We start from the raw sequence: 11,912 nt of genomic DNA on the forward strand, positions 1-11,912 counted from the left end.
TGAGACTTAGAAACAAAAAAACAAACAAATGGATTTGAAGCAAAACCAAAGTAAAAGACGCAGGAAAACATGGTGCCAAAATAAAATGGAGCTTCGCAGGACACAATGCCCGACTGAAGGATAAAAGATGGAACCACGAAATACAACAATGGAGACCATGGTTAGGAAAGATAATCAGGGGAAGACCATAAATGAGATAGGCTGATGACATTAAGGAAATCGGAGGACACAACTGGAAGCAAGTGGCGCAAAATAGAAAACACTGGATTGATTTAGGAGAGGCCTATGTCCAAAGGCTGAAGAGAGAGAGAGAGAGAAAGTGTGGTAAAATGTCATATCCACTATATTCTTCCTGGTGCCGAAGTTAATTTTGGCTTGATGAGAAAGCTGGAAGCTTTTGAAATGTAGTTTTTTAGGGTACTTTTAAAAATACCATGAACACACCACATTACGAACGAACTGGTGTTGTATACAATGGGAAGAGGCAGAGCTTTCGATCACCAAAGAAGAAATGCAGCATATTTGGGGCATGTACACAGTCGCAAATGGACTGGGTTAAACACACAGTTAAAAAAAGCAGAACATCACAACGAATGGGCAACTAAATAAAAAAATATAGGAAAAAAAAATTATAATAATCAAAACCAAATATATCACGGTACGTTAACGTTAACCGTCCATTAACCGAGAAGGCTAGAAACCAAATCCACAAATAAGTTAATATTACCTACCAAAAATTAAAAAATATCTTCTCTGTTAGTTAGAAAACAGGTATTTTACAATGTACACATCTGATATATTTGATGTATTAGTTAAATAATACAAAAATATTGCTTATGTCATATCAAAAATATTCGAGAAAGTACCTGTTTCGTGAAATTTTTCAAAAACGTCACTGACCTCGCAATTGTAGTTGCTTCAACATGAAAGTAAACTATGACACACACAAACGGCCAGACATTTAATGAATTAATTAAAAGTGATCGAGTTTTGTGATATTTTTCCAGATCCAATATCCAGATAAACGAATTATTTTTTCATTCTTGACAGACTTAGTCTGGGCATGCTCGATAAAAATTCACAACTAATTCTTACGATACAACGGACTGTCTAGGATTTAGTAAATAAAAAAATCCCAAAATAAAATTAGATGTGGTATAAACTATTCGTTTGATATTCCTACACGGCGAATCAGATCGAATTATATCTAATAAACAGCACTTTTTATATATCTGTCCGCAAGATTTTCAGTTTAGAATGATTTAGATTTTTCTTGATATAAAGTATGTATACTTAAACAGATTTAAACAGGTAGATACATGGTAATAGTCAGTGGCGGCTGGTGGTATCTTTTGTCATGGAGGCGTTAATTTGAGAATACAAAAAAAATAGGTACTTACCAAAAGCCTACTTTTTAAAATGAAACTCAATGTTTCTGTTTTTATCAGAGATGAATATTTCCATAACCTTTTCGTTGAAGGCAGAAATTTCTCGTTTTTTCGATGGACAACATGGCAAGAGCTTTCAGTCTTCCTTCCGACATTTGTAATCCTTAGAAACGTCTTGATCAATTTTAAAATAGAGATACCTATCAGTTTCTGCAGTTTTCAGTGTCATCGTTATTAAAATAATCAAAACCTTACTTATTTCACAAAATTTAGAATCTTAACCATATGTATACGAGACCCTTTCAATATCAGTTGGCCCAACGTTGGATTGATAAGAAAATTAAATTTTAGAGAACAAAAATAAAAGCGCGGCGTAAATTTTAGAAGTTTTAATGCATCGAACAACATTTTTTAAATTCCTAATTATAGAAAATACTTTATAATGTAATGCAGACTATTGATTAAACAGAATAATAATAAATTTAAAAAAAAACGCATAGAATGTAATATTAACAAAATAATATGAAAGTTTTCCACTGAGTTACATCCCCTTTATTTTTAATGACATCCGCAATTCTTCGAGGCATAGTTTTTACCAAGTTCTGATAAAATTCTAATGTAAACGATTCCCATATTTCTTGCAATTTTTCCTGGACCTGGCAGGATGTTTTCTCAGAGCTTTTTTCAGTTCGCGCCACAAAGTGTCTATTGGGGACAAGTCGGGACTGTTAGAAACCCATTTAAGAAGTGGTATGCCAAGGTCTTCAATCCGTTTAAACTCTTTTTTGAGGTATGACAACCTGCGCCGTCCTGTTGGAAGACAAAATATTCCGCTGATGTTAAAGGTTTTCCATAATCGGTAAAAGAGATTCTTCTAAAACATTTAAATATTTGTCCGTGTTTACAACCCCATCGATAAAATTTAACTTTCCCACACCTTTAGATGACATGTTGCCAAAGATCATGACAGATGCAGGACATTTGACTTTTCTCTTTAGAGAGTTGGGATGGAAAACTTCATTTTTCCTGCAAATGACGCGACTCCTACTGTCTCCAACACACACTTCAAATCTGGACTCATTACTCCATTGTACTGAATCTCAATGCGACTCAGTCCAATCTTTATGCTCTTTTGATCATCTTAGTCTATTTTTTGTTTGTTGTAATATTAAAAGTGACTTTTCCTTAACCTAAAATAAAATTAAATTTATTAAAAACAATTCGTACTACTAATTTTTTCAACTATAAAACTTACTTTGTAAGTACCAAATCCTAATTTGTGTGATTCTCGGTGACATGTTGATCTAGAAACGTGTCTTCCAATAACGTCACTCCATAAAACGCTTAATTCCATATAATTAGCTCGTCGATTTTTCACTATAATGCGTCTTAATGTCCTGCGATCTGCTTCGGTTATTTTACTTTTTCGTACATTTCTAGGTTTTGTGACAACCGAACGTGTAGTTTTGTATCTTTTGGCTATATTTCTTACACTATACACTATAGCGTGACAATTGCATATTCGCGGTTTCCGAATTGGATGTTTCAAAATTAAAAAATTTATTAATGATGAACAAATTTTCTCGTGGATAACTTTACCTCGACCCATTGTACAATCCACAAACCGAAAAAAGCTTTACAATGCTACAAAATACATTTGACATTGACTGACAATATTATTGTTTTGATGTCATTTTTCCATAGCTACCTCTGGATTTAACGTAATTATAAAAAAATCAACATATTTATGTTGATATAAGTGAATGCATAGCCAGGGTTTTAGTGAACTTTTTTTTTGTTGAAAATAAATAAAAAACCATAAGGGTAATATTTTTAATAAATATTAATAAAAATGACATATTTATTAATACGAGAACTTACAAAAACTTGCAGATTATAATTTGTTTATGGTAATCGACTTAAACTGCAAATTCCACAGGTGAGCCAACTGATATGGGAAGGGGCTCATATATATATAATTTTAAAATTTTAATTTAAAACCGATTACATTTGCATTTTCTTCTGTTATTTCTCTCTACGGGTAAAATATTGTCAATTCCAATTTCATGACATATTTTTCAACCATTGAAAAGGCATTGCAGAAGACATCAAGGTCTTCTAAAGGTAGGTCCTTTCTATTGTTCTAAAGCTATTTTCTTGTGGCATTTTAAAGTAATTACCATTTAAATGGGAATAAGTCACAAAATATTATTTGTATTTTGAGAACGATTTCCGAAGTGGAAATTGAAACGTCCATAAACTTACTTTAACCTTTAATTGTAGCTTATTCCCATTTAAATAGTAGGTCCTTCTTATGACGTTCACAATTTTCTCTTTAAAAAACTTTACGCCAAACGATTGACTTTTAAAAGCAAAGCTATCTTTAATTTGAAATATATACTACTGTCACAAGTTTCTCTCGTAGATAAATTAAAATTCTTCTCATTTCGTATCCGTATCTTTGGGACCCTTGATTCTTGCATATTTTTCGTTAGAGCTTGCTATTGCTGATGTTAACAACTATTTTTTCAAAACAACTGTCAATAGCATATTGCAATTTCACAAAATCTGTTTCGATTCTCGTCAACTGGTGAAATAATGTATCAACATCTTGTAATATTTTGTAAAATAAATGCCACAAGTACTGGAATAGAGCATCATTAAACCATTTGATGAAACCTGCGGTTTGAACTATGGTCTCTGTTATATATTTTAGGATTTCCGGACTTAATATTTTCAAAGCATACCAGGATGCTGTCTCGATTTTCAAATAAAGTTTGTATCGCTTTAGACTGAAAATTCCATCGCGATTTCGATCATTTTTCAATTGGTTTGTACATCACTTTGCTTTACCGCTGTTGTTCTGCCCTGAGAATTAGAAAAAAAAAGCGAATATGCCTTTGTTGTCAAAACATACGGACGCTAGAAATGCTTGTCATTGTATTTTACAATAATTTGTTCAATTGGTGCGTAATAATATATATATATATATATATATATATATATATATATATATGTTCGGAAAGATTTCCGCGGTTGGTACAATTAAACTTAGAGCTAAGATTAATATTATTATAAAAATTAATATTAAACTCACCAGTCTTCCGGGTTGAACCGCGTCGATATCCATTTTGCCGAGCTTTCGACATCCTCTCTGATGTCTTCTTCAGGGCTTCCGAGGTCTCAGTCTCCCGAGCCCCCAGACACTACTACACTCACTAGTCACTTCTAGTTCACTCACTAGTTCACTACTACGACTGGGACCAGGGGACGGTTCATTTATACCGTCGATGGTGACGAGGCCACGTCACCATCGACGGTATAAATGAACCGTCCCCTGGTCCCAGTCGTAGTAGTGAACTAGTGAGTGAACTAGAAGTGACTAGTGAGTGTAGTAGTGTCTGGGGGCTCGGGAGACTGAGACCTCGGAAGCCCTGAAGAAGACATCAGAGAGGATGTCGAAAGCTCGGCAAAATGGATATCGACGCGGTTCAACCCGGAAGACTGGTGAGTTTAATATTAATTTTTATAATAATATTAATCTTAGCTCTAAGTTTAATATATATATATATATATATATATATATATATATATATATATATATATATATATATATGTGTGTATATGTATATAGGTATATAAATAAGGATCACTCGAAGAGTGGTGGGTTTTTCGTTTTGGTGGAGAAAAAAGACAAAGAAGTAGGCTACTTCATCTATTTATTTGATACAATATGAAAATCCAAATTGTACAAAAACCAAAATAAGCATAACATTCGTTATGATTATTATTCGTTATATAGAATTGGATTTAGAAATGGAATAGAAATTATTCGTACTTATATCGACCGTCCCAGTTTTTACACACATACAACTTACCGACACAATTTTATAACGTACGAAATGCTGTACTTTATTTTATGAAACAAATTGTTTCGAAGAGAAACACACATGTTCTACACTGGCTTTATCAATTCTTGACTATATCTCAGTGTCAATATGTCTATTTCGCCATATAGTGTAATTAAGGCATCCATCCGGTCTATTTGCTTTTTGTACTTGATCTCTCACTTCTTTGTCCAGATCTCCATAGCTACACAGTGTAATTCCAAGGTATTTTATTTACATTACTTGTTCAATACTGATGCTATCAATTTCTATTTTACATCTGGTTGGTTCTTTGCTGACTACTATTGTTTTAGTTTTCTGAGATGAGATTGTTATATTAATTTCTTTTGCTCTTATGGTAAAGCTGTGTACCCGTCTTTGCAAATTATCTTCATCTTGGGCTATCAATATTGCGTCGTTTTTCTAACAGAGTATTTTTACTTCTTTGTTCTCCATACTGTATCCTCTTCCTTTGTTATTATTTTGATGATTTCATCCATGATTAAACTGAAGAGCTTAGGGCTCAATAAGTCTCCCCTGTCTTATTCCGCCTCCTATTTCTATAGGTTCTATAAGTTGTCCATCTATTCTGACTTCCATTTTGTTGTTTTGATGGATTTTGATAGACTTCCAAAGATGGTTTATATTTTTATTCAATATATTCTGTGGTCAATAACCTTGAAGTCAATTACGCTGTTTAATCCTGCTGCTCACAATAAATTCGGTACCAAATTCGTGACGGGTAGGGTGTCCGCAGCAGTAGATGTAAAGCAATGATATCTGCTTTGGCTTTGCGCATTTCTTGTATGAGTAGAGCTATAGCTCCAGGTTTCTTTCTGTGTAGTTTTCATAACATGGGATTTTTTACAGGGTTGGATAGTTAGCACAATGCCGAACCCCTTTTTCTGAGGACCATTTTACCTGCTCTCGGCAGTTCACGACCCAACTTTTGTAAAGGTGAAATCGTATTTCAGTAGAAGAGGCCAACTGGAGCAGTAAATTATGCGCAATGAGTAAAAATGTGCACATTCTACTCCTTTATTCGCCGTAGGGGTAAATAAGTAAAAGGTGTGAAGTAGATCTCGCTAATTACATCTCTCTAGAAGCTTCCATCTTGTTTGATACCAGTATCCGTATGCGCTTCGCAGACATATCCTGCCTAGACTCCTCACATCAGGTCTCTTTGATCTTCCTGTCCTAGTTATTCTCAGGTATTTTTTAATTTTATTCATTTATTTTGTAATATTAACAACAAATAAATGGAATATATTATTTTTAATGTACTAGAGATATGGTAACGCTTTATTAGCTATTTTACCGTTTTTTGTGATAAATAAAACGGTGAGACTTCTATGCACACAATTACAATTTAGCCCATTGTTGATGACTCATCCTATATATTAGTATCAAAAATTAAATAATCATTTTAAAGTGTTTACATTATTTAGTATTAACTCAATTAAACCTATTCTATACTGGTACACGCAAATAATTTGCATGCATAATAATCATTGTAATACGGTTGTTTTGATTCATTTCCTTTTTGATAAAGTGGCATTGCACCGTTAAGATTAAATTTGTTTATTTTTTTATATTAATAAATTTTAGGCCCCTTTTTTCCATTTAGGATTTATTAGTTAATTATACGAGATTTTCAGTATACGGCGGTAACTCTACAACTTGAACGTTTCTAATATATTAAGTCTTCACTTTTGTTGTCCAGGATTCAACAAATAATATTTTTTTCCAGTTATCTGGTAATTAACAACTGTTTTATGTATTTTTTAAGGTTATATTATAATCGCAACACTCTCATTGTTTATCTACTAATTATAACAATTCTGTAGCTGTCTTGTCAAAACCAGTAGCCTTCCTTCTGAAACTAGAATCGGTGCATCTTTTATTAATATATCTTCATTTACTACCATTGTAACGATTCGAAAAAACTTATTAAATTTAGATTTACGTATTTTAAATTCCCTTAGATTCAGAAAGCAGTATTTTTTATTCGACTCTGTATAAGGCGTTTTCTCCTTATAAATTTGCACGTTCGTTTTTTATCATAAACACTTGAATTCCGAACGGAGAGACTATTATGAGTGTTTATTTTATTACAGGAGCGGCGTCCCCTTTAAATCGTTTTCTCTGTAAGAATTGAGTCTTGAGCGTAGAATGAAATAATATTTACATTCAAAAAGCCGATGTGGTTTGAGATCCACAGTTTGTGTGAATAAGAATCGCTGAGCTCAACCAATCGCTTTCTAGATAGAATTCGTCATGAGGGGGGCGAGTTTCGGTTTACATGTGTGAAGAATCATACATGGGTGGGAATTGAGATTATGACCGTTCCAACTTTTGAACAACCCGGTGATCTGACTTCTTTCGTCAGTACTGGGGGCTTTGTCCCCTAGTATCAACAATTTCCAGTTCAGTCAATTAAACGTCTTCGTTTACTCGCCAACGATGGGGGAGGAAACAAGTTTTTTTTTTTATTGTTGAGAAACGTAAGATGGTTCAGTTCATAGTAGAAGTTCTTCAGTTCTTCTTTTTTATACTATGGTAATATACTAAGGATGGAACCCATGGTACAATATGGAACCAAAGTAACTGATAACAATGGCCGACTCTTGTTTCCGAAATGTCAGTGGTGTACGAAAAAATTTTTTTTGGTACATATATATATATATATATATATATATATATATATATATGTATATATATATATATATATATATATATATATGTATATATATATATATATATATGTATAATAATTATTTATTTTCGTTGTTAGATACATTTGAATAAAAGATATAATGAGCTGTAACATTGTCAAATTAAAAAATTATTATTATTTTAACATAAAAACATATAAAACATATATTTTACAGGTACGTAGTTGCGCATTGAATGCCACTGATGTGACTGAATGCAAAATATTAAAAATTTTACGAATTTTATTAATTTACCAAAAAGAATACATTAAATTATTGACTTTGCACATATTGTTACCTGTTTAACATTAAAATATCGGGGATAACTATATTCACGTTAATCACTTGTCAAATTCACGTCAGACATTGTAGCTAATAATATGGCGTCAGATCAGTCTTTGATCAGCTACATGTAAAAATATCAACATGTTCCATCCTTAGTATATTACGTCGTTGGTTAAGTTATTGTTAGTTTTATGAATTAATGTCAAAATTACAGCATTCTATATTTACTGAATTACTTCAAAACTATTTGGCACTGAAAATTTTTATTTATTTAGGGCCTTCGTGACTAGCTAAAATACCAAGTGTTATATATGGTTAAACTCCTGTTATGTATGGCATTGAAGTGAGGGTTTCCAATAATAATACAATATACAGAGTGCTCTATTTAAAAACATCGGTTGCCTGTAAAGTCGGTTTTACGGGCGAAGATTTTACGTGACAACGTCTTTTTCTCGGTAGAATATTTATTGATATGAATTATATATTATTTATTTTATATTATATTATTGATCTTATTATTTTCTACAAAATTTATTTGAACATTTTTTCGATATATCAATTAGTTGCGGAGACATCGATCATTGAAGTTATTGTTTGCTACCAGTATTTTATATATTTATTTTTTTCAGTTATAAAAAATTACTATTTCCAATTGTGTCTACCAAGTATGGTCACATGTATTTGCCTACATATTAAATAATAATAAGTACAGATAATGTTATGTGACGTTCACTTCTGATTATATATATTTTAATATTTTTAATTTTAAAGAATCAATTTGAAAATCAAAACACTTATTCAGATCGAAGGTTCAAATTTTTGCTAAATAAATTTGAAATTAATTAAAATTTATAAATGTAAATGGTAAAGTTGAAAATTAAAACATTTACTAAAATTGGAATTTGAAATTCTTGCTAAACACAGTTAAATTCTAACTCCGTGCGTGGTGATTGGTCGGTTTAGTTCGTTTGTTTGGTCGCCCTGTTTTGACAGGTTAGAAGTTATAATTTGTTATTTTAAATGTTTGACTAGCAATACGCGCTGTTTCTTCTCAATCGACTGAATTACGATTGATTGCAGAGTGATTTAAACTAATAATTTACTTAACACTATCAACATTTGTCAATAGTATGACATAACCTATAAACTCAGTTTCTCAACTTTTGTGTCAATCTAACAATTAATCAATCAATCATAGTTTACGATAATGAAATATTAGTGTACAATTATTTACCTTTATTGTTGTAGTTGTTGTAAATGACGAATCTAAGCACTCCACATTTTCACTACAGACACAGCTGACGATACTTTCAACGATTTTCAACTTTAGCGATTCAACGCGCCTAATTCTCTAGTGCCGCGCGCAGCGGACCGATCATGTTTGAGTGGGAGAGAGACGCAAGGCATTCGCCGGTCCGGCGGGCCTCTCTCTCGTTCGGCGACTCACTGTAACAGACGTGAGCGGGCGTTACACTTTTTCTTGAATGACTCCGAGCCACAACCTAATTTAAGACGTTGTCACGTCAAAACCAAAGTGACAAATGATATCAGAAAATTAGTTAATCTGGCAACATTGCAAACATCAAATTTAAAATCACCATATTGCAGAATAGCTATATCCCGGTTTTTGCACAATTCGGACCATCTATTTAAGAGATAATTAGGCGTTTCCAGACTTTTGATCTACTCATGGATAAAATCATTCATTATCATCATTCTGGCTTTACAACCCTGCGTGGGTCCTAGCCTCCTCAAGAATTTCTCTCCAGTCGTCCCTATCCATCGCCTGCCTCCGCCAAGCAGGGCAATATTCCGACCCTGTTACTCACTAATTTTAAGGACTTAAAATGGTGGAGGTAGCATAAAAAATATTTCGGTGCCCAACCAAAACCCCCACAGGAAGATTCTAGGTGCGCCACTGCTATCAAGGAGCGTTTTTCTAGCTGGGTCATTTTGTTCCATCCGCATTAGATGTCCGATCCACCTCAGACGTCTTATCTTAATATGTTTACGATATGTGGTTCCCAGTATATTCTATAAATTTCGAAGTTGTATCGTCTGCTCCACACTCCATTGTCATTCACTGCTTCATAGATTCGTCTTAGTACGTTTCTTTCGAAACATCCTAACATGTTTTCATAACTTTTTGTTAGAGTCCATGTCTCTGAACCATATGTTAGGACTGGGCGTATTATTGTTGAGTAGATTTTTTTTGCCTCTCGTACAGTATTTTCTGTTCTCCCAATAATATTGATATCATCAGCATAGGCAAGGATCTGCACTTATTTATAATATATAGAACCAATATTCGTAATTTGTGACATACTTTTTCCAGAGCCAGATTGAACAGTATACAGGAGAGAAGATCCACCTCGCGCAGCCCAGTATTTGTTTTAAAAGGTTCAGACAGTTCCCCCTGAATTTGTACTCTATATTCAACGTTTTCAAGAGTTAGTTTTGTTAAATTTACCAACTGATTTGTTATTCCTAGCTCTTTCATTGCTTTGAAGATTTCTATTATATTCACAGAGTCGTATATGTGATGAGTATCTATGCCATATTCCACTGTTTTTTCTAAAAGTTGTTTTAGGGGTGCAATCTGATGAATTGTCGTTTACCACATCTGAAACCAGCCTGGTATTTTCCTACTATCCCTTCTGCTGTAATGCCATTTAGCTGGGAGATTATCTATTCCGGGTGATTTACTTGTGGCTAGTTTTTAAACTGCATCTTCAACTTCAAGAATCGTTGGTGCAGGATTTCTTCTTCTTCCTCTATATTAAGTGCCTAATTAAAGTATTCCACCCATATATTCAATACTGCATCTTTCTTTGTTGTTAATAGGTCGCCATTCTGACTTTTGCATTGTCTAGTGATTACCTTCAATTCTTTTCTGTTGATGTTAACTTTCATCTAATATACTCTGAATTCTTTCTCTCTGTTGAGGTTTTGTATATATAAGTTCCTTATATAAGTGGTTTCATTTTTTTCTTTTGTGTATCCTATTTTCTTCTCTTCTCTTTGTCTGGTAATTCTCTACAGTTGTTCTAGTTCATCGGGTTCAAGCGTCTTTCTGTAGGCTTCATTTTTTTCTTTTGTTGCATTCTTGCATTCATCATCAAACCAATGATTTTTACGGGCACAGATTTCTGTTCCTATTTCATCTTTCGGTGCTGCTTCAATGTCTTTGGGAGCTTCTTCTATTTTCGTTAAATTCCATTTTAAGTACATTGACGTACATTTAACTACTTTTCCTTTTTATTCTTGGAAGCTTCCTCACAAGAACCAAAAGGAAAAGTAGTCAAATATACGTCAATGTACTTAAAATGGAAATTAACTAAAACCAATTTACCAATGCAAAGAATGCTCCTATAGACAGATCACAAAGTTTCGAGAAAAATCAAGATCTGTTGTCAATCAGCAATTTTTTCATTGGTATTTTTATGTTTTGAGCATTATCATTTTTTAAAAGACTACTGCTATACTTTTGTTTAAGAAGACAGAGAAGGCAGTAAACGTGTTAAATTATGCTGCTACTATGTAAAAAAAGCATGTGATGAATATGGGCTAACACTTAATACTTCTAAGACAAAACTTATGGTTGTCAGCAAAACGGAGTTACAACCAACGAACATCAG

At 33.1% G+C, this 11,912-nt stretch overlaps 1 protein-coding gene across 2 annotated transcripts in view; it reads right to left on the reverse strand.

Moving 5' to 3' along the window:
- LOC140447973 (G-protein coupled receptor Mth2-like) overlaps positions 1 to 1,087 on the reverse strand; it is a 347,198-nt gene extending 346,111 nt beyond the window's left edge. Inside the window, exon 1 of one of the 2 annotated variants that reach the window (XM_072540960.1) lies at positions 901 to 1,087. The gene's annotated coding sequence lies outside the window, so the exon portion shown is untranslated. Of the gene's footprint in view, positions 1 to 866 lie in introns of both variants that reach the window. The other variant, XM_072540959.1, reaches the window with a different exon arrangement.
- Positions 1,088 to 11,912: the final 10,825 nt, after the last annotated feature.

Source organism: Diabrotica undecimpunctata, chromosome 8 (assembly GCF_040954645.1).
Source record: "Diabrotica undecimpunctata isolate CICGRU chromosome 8, icDiaUnde3, whole genome shotgun sequence".
In the NCBI taxonomy this organism is placed as follows: domain Eukaryota; kingdom Metazoa; phylum Arthropoda; class Insecta; order Coleoptera; family Chrysomelidae; genus Diabrotica; species Diabrotica undecimpunctata.